At 38.4% G+C, this 14,092-nt stretch overlaps 1 protein-coding gene across 2 annotated transcripts in view; it reads right to left on the bottom strand.

The window, feature by feature from the left end:
• The window catches only part of DNAJC13 (DnaJ heat shock protein family (Hsp40) member C13), a 58,286-nt gene extending 57,966 nt beyond the window's left edge, over positions 1 to 320 (bottom strand). For both annotated transcript variants that reach the window (XM_039705137.1, XM_039705127.1), the window contains exon 1: positions 102 to 320. The gene's annotated coding sequence lies outside the window, so the exon portion shown is untranslated. The remainder of the gene's footprint in view (positions 1 to 101) is intronic.
• Between the last annotated feature and the right edge of the window lie 13,772 nt (positions 321 to 14,092).

The following is a 14,092-nucleotide window of genomic DNA, read 5'->3' on the forward strand; positions in this document are numbered from 1 at the left end:
GCGCCCCCTGCCCGCCCGCCCGGCCCCGAGCAGCGCCTGGGACCGTGCAAGGAGGCGGGGGCTGCCGCCGCCCCCTCACCTCCCCCGCCGCTGGCATTTACCTGGCCGGGGAGCCCGCGCTGCCCGGACCTGCCCCCACCAGCAATGCGCCTTCCCGGCGATCAGGGCGAAGGGGCACTGAGCGGAGCTCTCACCCCTCACCCTCCGGCCGGCGGGGCGGGCGGCAGCCGCTACACCGCTCCCGCTGCCTCAGAGCCTGGCGCTGGAGGCCGCCATCTTAGCTCGGGCAGCGAGACCGCCCCCTCGGCGCAGCCGCCGTGCGGCCCGGGGCCGTCACGGGACGCGGTCACCTGATGTGCTCCGCGCTGCCTCCCCCTTCCCGCCGCACTCCCTCACTCCCTCCTTCCTTCCTTCCTTCCTACCCTCGCCCCTTGCCCTGCCCTGCCCTGCCTTGCTCTGCCGGGAACCGGCATGGCTCCGTGCGCAGGCGCCGCGCCGCCGGGGTGCAAAGTGCCTGTGGCGCTCGCCTTGCGCGTCGCCTCAGGAGTGTCAGTGACCGGTGCGCTCCTGCCCGAGCGTCTCCCGGCCGTGAAAGGCGCGTTGAACAGTTAAAAAGCCGGAGCACGCTGTTTAATTATGCACATTACTTACGTGACTGTAAAAGCGATGTTAAAATGCCACATGAAGGCTGCGGAGACTGAATCACTGATTTATGTGGTTGGCTAACCACCCTCCAGATTTGTTACGGGACTCTTAAGCTCCCCGTCAACTTCCCCATATTCTGCAGCAGACGCAAGCTTTCCCAAAAATGTTGTAAACTACGGCAGCATTATAACACGAGCTCCTTAAAATGCCTACTGATTGGCATAAATATTTTGAATACTTCAAAATATGACTTGCATTAGAATACTATGGCCTTTCCCTTAAAACAGTGTCATTAAAGTCTGCAGAGGAAGAGAGAAATGAGGAAAAAACTGTAAGTGGAACAAACTGTCTTGGCGAGAAATACCAAAACCACAGGTGTTAAATTTTTTTAACATTTAATTTAATTTAACATTTAATGATTTAATATCCTTTTCATCATCATATGGACTCTAAGAAACAGCATGAAGCTGTGTCAGAGGAGGTTCAGGATGGATATCAGGAGAAAGATTTTCACCCAGAGGGTGTTGGGCACTGAACAGGCTCCCCAGGGTAGTGGTCACAGCACAGACCTGACAAGGGTTCAAGGAGCATTTGGACAATGCTCCTGAGCACACGTGTGACTCTTGGGGTGTCCTGTGCAGGGCCAGGAGTTGGAGTCGATGATCCTTGTGGTTCTCTTTCAACTCAGGATATTCTGTGATAAACTATCTGTCTTATATTTTGCTTAAGAAATTTAAATACTAGTCAGACATTCTTCTGTTTAATCTAGTCCTCTGAATCTGGGGCACTGTGATAAAGTAGCACTGATGGGAAAATAGCATTACTTCAGGGAAGCTGATAAATTGCTTTTGGTTACAGAACTTCAAGGGAGAAAAAAAGATTTAATGTTTTATTAACGTACTAGGAATTGTAGGAATCTAATTTCAGAGGGAGGTCGTATGATTTGGAAGAGTTTCTTTGAGTGTATGGAAGAGTTTTTTGACAGATTTGGAGTGATTTCTGGTTTTGTTGATTAGTTGTCTCAGAGGGTTTTTGGTTGGGGGGTGTTGATTTTGTCTCAGTACTTATTTTGTGTTGTTAATATAGGTAGGTAAAATACATCAAGTAAAGCAACAGCTTGTTAGCTGTTTATTGCTCAGGAACAAAGAATGACACTTGCATAATGAAATCGATGTAACAAAGTAGTAATCAATGTTTTCATGGATGGATTTTAATCAGACAGCACAGATTATATTTCAGTATATTTATTCAGCTCAAACTAGTATTTCAGTAACTGTGTTTTCCTCTATTTTTGGACATGCTTTTTCATAAGTAGTCATATTAACTTTGGATCTAATGCAAATAATTGATAAAAGGAAAAGAGAATACAGATTAAGATAGAGAAAATTGGAGAGATAGTGAAATAATAATTTTGAAATTATTCAGAGAGAAAGTGAACAAGGAAGGTGTGTTTAGCAGTTCTGACAGGAAGTTATGGAAATTATATTGTACAACATGCTACAATGTCTTTCAGAAATTAAAGTAGACCAGGATTTCATTGCTGTCTAACTGTAAAGTATGTGTGAAATTATCTTGTGTGCAGAAAAAAACATTCTAGTTTGCTTTGGTCATTTTTTCTTGCGGAATGATACTACTGGATATTTTTAGGGATAGAATCTCATTTTTCAGTTTGACTAAACGTTTGTGAAAATGCTAATACTGCAAAACTATAAGTTATGCAATTAGTTGCTGATACAAAAATTGTATTTTTAACACCTCAAATTTAAAAGTTTGCCGTTTAAATTTAAAAAGAAAATGAACAAAATCCTTGCTCCATTAATGTCAATGGCAGTTTTGTTATTACCTGTGTGTGACACAGGTAGTGCTTTGCCCATAGTTTTCCCAGTCACTTACAGAGTAAGAAATCATATCAGAGCCATTCTCATTATCAAAATAACAATAGCAAAACACAGGTTTGATGGCTTCTTGAAAGATAAAATGTTAAATTGCTTCAATCCACTTTGGAGAAGCAAACCCAAGTTCAGTTCTTCCAGATCTTTCACCTGAAGTACTGCAAATGTCAGTCTGACCTTGTCCATTTAAATACTTCCATTTGCAAAAGAGTTCAGGCCATCTCCAGTCTAGAGAGCAAGGTCTCTCCCTACCATCCAATTATTGAAATCTGGAAGGAATGAAGAGTTCCAGTCCACCACTAAATAATTAATAGTCTACTGGCTATTTCTGTGATCAGCACCTATTGTGAAAGACTGTGGTTTAGGATGGCTGAATTCTTCAAGCAAGCTGCAGTACAGGTACTGCAGAGCCAATGCTGAGATTCTCTGCAGCAACAGTAAATGTTATGATTGTAAATACAACCTCTAAGAGCAGAGATCCTATTACTTTTAAGACAGATATATTGTGGTTTATAGCAGTAAAAAAGATCAAGTTTCTACCTGGCCTGCAAGAAGCAAATGATGGACAAATTAACTTTCCTTCCTAGTACTAATGGTAGGGCAGAATTTTGGGTCATCTGTTTGGACAAATGAGAGCTTTTTCCATCCTTCCTTGTCTTAGAAGGAAAAAAGTTCCTGCTAGAATTGGGAACAGTTACTTAACGTGCAGTGTTGGAGGGTGCAGGACCATCCACTCCAAAATCAACTATTGTTTTTCTGCCATGAAGTAATGTGGATCTATCCAGTCTTCCTAAAGACTGGATCTGAGAGGTACACCACAGCTTAGTATGAATTTAGGATAACGATCAGAAAATATGCTTAATGCTTGTAATTTTTAGATTACCAAATAACAATAACAGTAATCCCTTGATGACTAATTATAGTACTTCACTGAGAAGGGATAACAGAAGGATTTTGAAAGGGGGGAAGTAAATGTCAAAGTCCCACATAAATCTAATTAAGAAACATGCCTTTGGAAACCTCTGTCCTGGATCTTGTGTCTTTTACTGCAAAGTTGTTGTAAATGGCAATATGCAGGTTACACAGAGGGCCTTCTGGAAATCAGACCTGCATTCCTGCATCAGTCTTTGTTCTCTTCCTTGTTATCCCAAAGAAGCATTGAGACTATGCTGACAATCTGCCAGCTGTTCAAAGCTCACATCAAATTTTTATGTATCTTGACATATTTTGTCTAAAAATAAATGCAGATAATAACGATAATTTATCTTCTCTGTGACATTAATTAACAGGTAACTGTTGGATGCTCTCCATTAATAATTCTGTATTTCCTGATAGACTAGTTAAATGATGACTTGTTTGTTATCCTAGCTAATGGCTTAATAATAACTGTAGCCTAAGCTAATTAATTTTGTTGATAAATTTTGGTAAACAATTAATAAGTATCTTCAATACAGTGATGTATCCCAATCTGTATTCATATTCATAACATTCCTCCAACAACTCGTCTTCTTTTTGGATAATCCTTTCATTTTGGCATTGGCCTATGTGCAATAAACACTCACATATTAATTTTTGAGCTCTTGATCCATCTATACCTTTGTATAACCTGGTCTTTTTTGTGTGTCTTTTGAAGATAATCTACAGATTATCTTTTAACTCTTTTACCTTCCAATAGACAAGTTCCAGTATTAGTTGCAATACAGTCTTAGTTTATGTGGGTACATCTGGTGTAAGAAAAGTGAATATATCAGATATGCTTAAAACCTTGGATGTCATTCATAGTAGAAAGAATCTTTTAATGGAACTAAATAGCAATGCACCATGATGTAACACTTCCTAATGAAATTATGCTGTTTAAAAAATGTGGTTGTATTTTTTCAAAGGAAAATGTAAAGGAGAAATGTATTGTTTATTGGATGTAAAACAAAATAGCAGCCAATTCATAGAGTAAGTCTTTAACTACCTTCTCTTTTGACTGCATTTAGTCAGGTTGTTGAAAAAAATCTGTACACATATGTTCAGTGGAAACCTTAATAAAATGACAATAAAAATTCCAATATACTTATTTCATCTTGGGAATGCTTCACCTTATCATTGCGAGGCTGCTAAACGTAAACTGTTCTTTGAAATATCTGACTCCTGGGGACCATTTTGTGATAAAAGGTACTGTGGATGTCCCAGCTGATACTTCTTCCTACTCTTGACACACCGCACCTGCAGGGAAGTGCCTTGAAACACAAAGAGGCATTGCAGGAGGAACAGACTGTGAGAAAAGTGAGGGCCTGTGCAAAGAAGAAATTGGAGTTCTGGAAGAGCAGAATTGGCCAGCATGGTAGGAGTGGGTTTTGCACAAGGGACTTGTAGGATGGATAAGTATCTTGAACAACTGAGAAGGAGAGTAATCAGTCAGCTTTTGCAGGCTAGTCCTGGGAACTGGAAGATAGGAAGAGCTGTGAGGCTATGATGTTTGAAAATTTTACTGTGAACAGCTTATGTAGGGAGGACTTTTTCTCAAGAAAACTGATACAGGCAGAACTCACAGAAGAGGGAAAGCAAAGAAGAAGGTATACTTAGATCTGGCCTAGCGAAACACTGTTAATGATACATATAGCTGAGAAGAAAGACTGGGAATGTCTGGGAAGGAGACAGGGATTGATCTGAGGAATAGAATGGAATAGGAAGATTCAAATGTAGAAGCAAGGGGTGGGAGAAAGGGCTTAGCAGAGCAAGAGGCTGCAAAAGACAGGACAAAAGAGGCAGTACCCGCAACAGTTTGCTAAACTAGAAACCACAGTTCCTCCAGGATAACTCAGGCTGAGAAACCTACTGCCCATTGGTATCTGACATCCTCCCTTAGTGGATCTCCACTTAGTTCTGTTGTTAGTTATTCTTAATACCAATCAGAGATTTGTGTTGCAGATCTAGATGCGGTATATGATATAATCCCACATCATTACTGTGTGGATTTTTAAAATAAACCTAGACAATTATGCATTTACATACATAAATATGTAAATAAATGTACATAAATATGCAGTATTGACGTTGTAAACCCACAAGTCTTTTAGAGTTAAAAAAATTCCAGAAGATTAGTGTTGCCTTTGCAAATAATTGCATGCTTGTGTATAATTTTTATCCATGGGAACTTTGCCTTATTCACTCCACAAGATGAAAGGACTCATTGAATCCACATGGATGCTATGCTGTGTTCTATTCACATTGCTCACTTTGCTGGCCCAAGATTTATTTTGTGTACACTATACCAGCTCTATTATTCAAGCTTCAGAATATTCAAGCTTACTAATTTCCATATTGGCATTTCTGTGACATTGTTCAGTACACTGAGTGCTCCAGAAACATGAATTAATTTATTTTCTCAGCATCCTTCTGCTTCTAATATTTGACTAGTTGAAAGTACATTAATGTTTCTTTTTCTGTGTATTCCTGTGTATAATTTTCAAGTATCCTAATACAACCTTTAAAGATCACATGTTTTTTAGCAAAAGCACACTTCTCTTATTAAAAAAAAAATCAAATTGCTGTTTGATCTTTCCCTGTCTCTTTTTATAGACATGAGAACAAAAACAGATGACAGTGTACCTTGCAGGCTTATTCAATGTATTGATCTGTGTGACAGTGTGACATGTCAACTTTTACATGTCTTACGTACTTTAGTACATGCTCCCATCCTATAAAATTCATCTACTTAAGGTATTGCATTGTCAGTTTCATTGTCAGTTTATTTATTGAAAGTTGATTTTTGTGGAAAATTAAATTTAAATGCTAGTTCAGGAGTGGCAACGCTATTAATTTGAGAAACTGGATATTGACAGAGTGGCTGAAATTTATATTCAGCAATTAGGGTAATAAAAAATAATATTTTGAATACAGAAGTGTTTCAGGAGTACAGTGAATTAGTGGGACAGTAGGAACATTCAGTCATTGGAATTTTTTGGTTGAACTAAGAATCACAGGGAGATTCCTGCAGTGCAGGTGTTTAAATTTGGTCATCCAAACAAAAAAGGCCTTTGAAAACCAAGCAACAGGTTCCTGTTGCTTACACAATACAGTTTTCATCAGCAAGAGTTATGAAGGAGTCACTTATATATTCTTGATTCATCACTGCAGCCTGTAGAGCAATAGGGGAAGAGTAAGTACTAATTTCTGATTCCCTAGCCTGGGGTCAAATCCCAGAAGTAGCAATAAGTGAGATTATAATGCCCAATGAAAATAATTGTGGACAAAATAACAAACAGGAATTATTAACCCTCCTACAGGTCCCAGATGATCCTAGAAGTCTTACTATTTTCAGAGAGCAAGAATGTTCTTGAGCATATCCAGTTTCATCAAAATTTGTTCATGAAGCACGGAGAAGATTAGAGGAAATTATGATCTCATAATTTGCAGGCCAAGCCATTGAAATTATAGCCTTGTGATAAAGAATGTAAATCAGAAAGAATATTTCATTTTTCTTTTTTTTTTTTAAAGCTTCTCATGATCCAGTAGTATGCTCTTTACCATTTAGAATGACTGCTAGTTGAGAAATGCATACTAACCATTTATGAATGATACAGCTGCAAGGCGTTATCACAAAAACAAAAGAACATTTTATTGCCTAATAACATTCCTTAGCTCTTATTCATCTGTGAACAGATCACTACCAATAGCAGCAGCAGCAATGAAAAGGCTTCTGGCTGAAAGATCTAAGTTGCATAATATGTGAAAGCTGCGTTTCTTTTATAACAATTTAATCTCAAGCATTATCTGTATACCCTGTAGTATCTGTTAGAGAGCCCCCACTCCAATAATAGCTTAATGGCCTATATGCATGATCCACAACTGGAACATATTTTCATGGTGGATTTTACAAAAATGTATTTTGGTTTCATAAACATTCTAAAGTAAAACAGAATACAATTATCTGATTGCTGGAAGACAAAAAATTCCACGTTAGTTCAAGAGCTGTTTTATTGAGCTGTGTTCAATTTCTCAAAGCATTCAGAAATTTCATTATGAGATTACACCAGGCACCCCTAGCTCCAGCACCATAGCACAGAAAATGGGATGCCCAGCACCTGCTGCTTTCCACATTTTGGATGCTATCCAGATCTCTATGCAATCACTATCTAATCCTGCTCTCCAAAGAAACTCTTTACAACAACTTCAAAAGTTAGTGTATCTTTGTGTGTGTGTGGTTTGTAGTAGTCACATCTTACTAGGCTACTTAAGCTGCTCTCTCCCCATCCCCTGTCCCTTTTTTGCTATGAAAGACTGGAAATTAACTATAGTGACTTTCAGTTCACTTCAGCTAGAATGCCTGTAAGTCATCAATGATGGTATTTCAGGCTATATTCCTATGAGTAGCTTTACATCTTGGTGTAACTTCCCTCAGCAAAGTGTGGCACGCAAAGCCACCCTGTCCCTGCATGGCACAGCTGGCATGTCACACACTGATGGCACATGATGCATCTGATTTAATTGACATTTGAACCTGAAACTCCTGATGGAGCCAGGAAAAGCCTTGATCCTGGGAGCTGTGCCTCCTCCTCGATGTAGACAGATCTCAGATCTGAGAGGTCACACTCAGTTACCCTGGAGTCCTTGACTCTGAATCTCCAAATAACATTGTGTAGCTCATGAAGAAAAATAAAGTGATTGAACCCACAGAGGTGGGTGGTATTCCCTATAGGCATATTCTCACCTTTACTGTTCACAGGCAAGAGGTCTCATCATTTATGTGAGAAATGTTTTAAGCTCTCTGTGCAACATCAGTGATCGCTAGTGCTGGTCTGAAGGAGGGTGGGGAATATTCCTAGGCAACACACCCTCTCCTTGGAAGAAGGCTCAGAAAAGATGGGCACAGGTGCTTATAAATCCCGTGTTATGAGCTATTTAGAGTGATAGTCAGATTACGTCCACATTAACAGCAGAAGGAGGGTGTAGCATATTCTGCAGTAATGCTAAACTGCATTGCAAGCCGTGGACATAGAGAAGCTGATACTTTGCTTTTCTCCTGTTATTGAATGACAGCTACAATGTAAGACTGCTGGACGCAGTGAGTCATAAAAAGAGCATCAGTCAGCATGATTTTCGGCTCTTTCCCATTTCCTGTAATAAGCAGAAGCAGTACTTTGAAAATGTCTGTTTTCTTTTGAGTTGGTAGATATTTTTTCTTAGATCGTTACAGTTTCACCTTCATTTCCCTCATGCTGTTTCTAGTTTCGTTTTTCTCATTATGACCAAATCATTGAGTCCTTTACCAATTTCTCAGTCTTGCAGGGATACTGGTATTTTAGATTCTGGTGATGAAAAAGTATTCCACCCTTAATATCCAGATCACTGGGTCATTTGGCTGAATTAATGGAAACAGAATTAGATGCATGTGAGAAAGCACAAGCAGCAAGGCAGAAAGTTAACAGCAGTAAGTTAACACCCCTTCTAGCATCCATTTCAGGCAGTATGTTATCCATATTATCTTCCCACTCTTTTTGCTTTGCTTTGACACAGATCGTGACCATCAAGTGGTATATAAGGCATATGCTGTTGTTTTTAATCATAAGCATATGGATAGTTATGTAATCTTATTTAGTGCTAGTTTGGTTTTTTTGGCCAAATTCCTCTGAACTTCTGCTGTCCTATTTTTAGTGTAAGGCGGAGAGGCATGTAACAAAAGAAGCTCAAATATATTCTTATTTATGCATCTTAATTTGTGGAAAATACAAACTATTATTGTACTATACTAATAACCAGTTTTGGATTATATGAATTAATCAGTTTTTTGATAAATTACTTAACAGTGAAGTGAAATTAGCTAGTGTGCTTATTGAATTAGTTGGTCAGCAAGTAAGTACTATCCACTCGAGAGGAGGGTAGACTAAGCTTAAAAATGCTTGAATTTTCCTTCAATAGGGGTGATGTTATAACAGCCATGAAAAGGACTATGTTCACAATTATAAAATCACATAATTCTTTTTTTCCTGCTTCTCATCCAAATTGCATTTTGAAAGGAGGAATATCTTCCATTATAGGAAAGTCAAGAATAAAATTCACAAATATATAAGCCAATTCCATAATTGCTCAAGCTTTTTACTGATGGTTTTCACCCACAATATGCAAACAAGTGGTTTGTTAGCAAAAAAGGTACTGAGTCTTTTTTTTTTTTTACTACTGATTGTGTCCAAACTGAATCTTTTTATAAAGAGGTAATTATTTTCATAACACCAGATATGCTGATTAATTCTTTCAGTGTGAATCTTATAATCAGAAGTGACCTGACCCTTACAAGAAAATTTTCTTTGCACAAATAAGATTGCAGTCAAGTAAGGTATAGAATATTCTATACAGAAATATACTAAAAATGAATTGTTTGTTTATTGTATTTGAATAAACTAACATTTTGGTAGTCATTAGAGAAAATGAAGCATTTAATTAATTTATTTGCTGTTATTTTCTTATGTTAAAGTGACTAGCAGTTATGTCTTTGAATAAAATTTGGTTTTCTCTCTGACCAGTGGTTAGAGAGCTGGCACACCCAGTTTTTTAGGAAAACTAATGTAGCTTTTGACAGAAGCACAAAGTGATGACTTGGCACATGGCAGACAAAGGACAAACTGTTCAGTGGTGGCCCTACATTTATTTTAGTGCAACCAGTAAACAGGGACACACCATGGACTTTGCTGATTAAAAGAAAAATTAAAAAGCCTAAAGCTGCATTTGACAGTGTTCCAATTTGTAACCAGCTCAACACATGGGATTCTGTTTCCTTTTACTTTGTGCCTTCCGGCATCCCTCTGCAGAATACTACTCTTTCATTGTGGGTTTGTGTATTTTCTTCACTCTAGGAGAATTTATTTCTTCCTCTCGATTTCCTTGAGAGACTTAATACCCCCCTGCCAAACTCCAAGATATTTGCAGCTTACCATGTTATTCCTTGTTTCACTGCTCCTACCTTTACCATCTAGCAGGACCTACCTTTTCCAGCCTTCCTTAGGTGAGTGGTCTCAGTATGAGGGATCAGAGTCAGTGGAACTGTGCATGTGTGATGTACTCATCCCACAGGTGAGGATTTCCAGGAGGTGGCTTCAAGGCAAGTGTTTTGCATGTCTTCACATTTCCATTGCTATTTTTGTCTCATACATACCCTTGAGTGTCTCTTCGTGTCTTGTCTGAATGGGCTTTAAGCAGAATTGCTCTGTACTGCAGGAGGCAACACAAAGTTAATTATTAATTTCTGATCATTAACTTCATCTACCTCAAGAAATGCCTTTTAAAAATGTGAATACTACTATTAAAAGCAATATAAATCTGTTACATTATTATTATTACAAACAATAAATTTGCTTACAGTGTATCACTATTTTTTGTACTTATTTTAGTACAAGCTCTTGAAGGAGAATTTGGAAGTGGGAATTTCCTTGCCATTAATTATTTCTCAAATTACTACAGTCTTAGCCATTAATAGCTTGGGGTTGTAAAATTTTTATGTTGTAGATTTTCCCAGAATTAAAAATATACAATGTTTCAAACTTGCTAGGCCTTGAACATCTGTTTCTAGAACAAATATGTCTTTTGTTGGTTTCGATAGAAAGCTTGTATTTGCATGTAGCAAGAGCATTGGACTTCAGATAACAAAGTGTTGAAAAATCCCCAGCTGAAATTCCCAGTGTTAGGCAAAGTGGCCAAATACAATGGGTTGGATTCATCACTGTAATCAACAAGAAGTAAGAAAATGCTGGTGGAAAGTCTGGGGTCAGCATGGAAATTTAATATAGCACAGCTCAGCCTGTAATCAACAGCAAACTGATCAAAGATGTTTTTCCTCTGTTCTTCCATTAAAGGTGTCTGTTGTATTAGCTGGCTGTGGGAATTAAGCACAGATCAAGCTGAACACAGGCTAACAGAGGTCAGAAAAACAATCATCTTCTGAAGTTTTGCCATTGAATATGACTGAGTAGAAGTTCTTGTCTGTGAAAAAGAAGACCATGGGTTAATCCCTGAGCCAAGTGTAGTGGTGAAGTCTGGTATTTTCTGAGGCAGCAAGCTCTGTTCATTTGACACTAACTTACCTATCAACTTTCTGCATGTTATCTAGAAGAAAATTGTTGGTATCTTTTCTACTCCTTTAAAACAAAAGTTAGTTCTGGAAGGATAGAACTGAGCTTTCACCGTCCAAGGTGATTTTAGCTTCAGATTCAGAAGCATCAGAGTGGGCTAGATCCCTTTTAAAACAAACTTTCTTATGATTTCTTATGATTATGAAAACAGAATTTCTTACCATAAGTGGGAAGCTGCAAACACCAAGATCTTGTCTAAGCAGTAGGTGGCAGACTGCTCCCAGTAATCCTTAGGAAGTTGTGACAGGCCTTCTTAATGCCCACGGGGCTGGTGCTGGAGGTGATGAGAAGAGAGATGTAAAGGTGGGGAGATTCCTAGGGTTCAAGCAGTCTGCCTAGTTTCACAGAGCATGCCAGGGATACTCGAGGCAGCCCTTGCCAGGCGAGGGGATGTTGCTCCCACACGCCCTGTGTTATCAGTTCCTAGAGTAACTGTGGCTGTTACCCTGCCCTGCAGCAGCTGGGTGACCTTGATCTTATTTGAAGAATTTGCCAGTGTTGAGGGAAAGCCAGCATTGTCATGGCTTTGACACTTCTACACAACAGTATGCCTTAGTTTTGTTACTATTTGGAAATCCCTTTTAACTCCAGAGATCCCAAAGAGTTTTTTTAACCAAAATAGAATGCAACACATGGAATTATGTCTGAGGATGTCTGTGGATATACCACAGCCTCTACTGATCTCTACATACACAAACTAGTTCTGAACAGTACCCAAAAATCTGGGATCCAGTCTTTGACAAAACCCTTTTTTTTTTTTTGTGCTTACCCTTACCTAAATGATGTTAAGGTGGAACAAATCTTTTCCCTTTATAGCAGATTTTATTTTGAATTTAAATTCACCTTGAGGGGTTTTCCCAATGCCCTGCTGCTAATAATTAATGTACATAAGGGTGCACCTTATGCCTTGGCTTTTGTCTCATACGTTTCATTTCAAGAGAAGCCTGTGGTGCTTTACACAAACTGCCTTCCCCATCACACTTGTTTCTCATGCCATTATTTTCCTGACTGTCAGACTCTATGTAGTGTATACCAAGACATTTCATTACCCACCTTGAACTAGGCTCTTGTTTCAAAGTAGAGGACTGTCCACAGACTGCTGGAAACCACACAATCCAGTGGCTGGTAAACACTTGGGGGAGCTGCCTGTCCACCATGCGAAAATGTTGTATCTGATATGCTTAGCATTCACCAGATTATTTAGAACTTTTTTTATCATCAGACAAGATTTGAAAGCGAAAGAATAAAAAAAAAAAGATTTTCACGCTAGGAAAGGCATTATAAAAGTACAAAATAACCAAACATTATGGATTTTATAATTTTATTAAGACTAATTTTAGCTGCTTCTGTATTTAAACTAACTCTTGAGACTGATCCTTTAGGCTCCACTGATGGTTAGTGGGACATCCCATGGATATGCAGAATCACAGTTCTTTTGGGTTTGCTTTCCTGCTCAGACTATGTTACATTTCTACTGCATGCTTTGGCTAGATTAAGATTATGACATTCATCTTCAGGACGATTTATCTTGCTTTTATCTTCCTTAAAACATGATGGAATTTCTTTAGAAATCATACATGATGAAACATATAGATTTTCTGAGTTCCTGTCCATGTGTCATGTTAGCTTGATATCAGTTTTATATTAGTTGCATAGTGTATAAATGAAAGATTGATTTGAGAATGAGGTGTTGTCCACCTATGCACAATTCCCCTCTTTCCTCCCTCCTATGCACTCTTTCAGACTCAGAAGTGATCTTATCACAGTCACATTTATAAGGGCTCAGTGAACATGTAAGCACATGGTGGAAAATAAAAACATCTCTGAGAAGAACAGAAAGAGTAACTTCAGGACTTCTTCTTCTTGACAGAAGAGCCCATTTGCAAAATTTTTATATTTTATTACTAGAAATTTTCCAAAACTGTACCTATGACCATTCCTATAGTATTTCCAGTTTTCTTAGAATTTACATGAAACAGATAAGAGTCTGTAACATTCTTCTGCTCTGCAACGCAGTTCATTTAAAGTTTGTCATTGTTATTTCAGGATACACAGCTCTTTCTTGAATAGTCAAGACCTATCATCATCAAGAGCCTCATATTAGACTTTGTGTTTTCTCTGGTGACAAATATAGACTACATTTTAAAAATACATCCTAAACCAGAGAGATACATCATTATAAATAACACACTTAAGAAGCGTCAGAGGATGTCTGCACTCTCCAAAGTGACAGTTACTTCATTGAAATAGAGAAGAAAGTTTGTTTTGAGTACTCAACATTTGATAATGTTGAGTACTCAACATTTGATAATGCAAGTTATTGTTATGAAAATCTCCTAACATTTTGTTCAGAGTTACTTGTTTGAAGCTTCAGGTGAATAGATGTTAAGTAATTGTATTCTGGCCTGCAATTCTGCAGAATATAGGATTCTTCTTAGGGCT

Source organism: Passer montanus, unplaced genomic scaffold (assembly GCF_014805655.1).
Source record: "Passer montanus isolate IOZ18808 unplaced genomic scaffold, ASM1480565v1 scaffold10, whole genome shotgun sequence".
Lineage (NCBI taxonomy): Eukaryota > Metazoa > Chordata > Aves > Passeriformes > Passeridae > Passer > Passer montanus.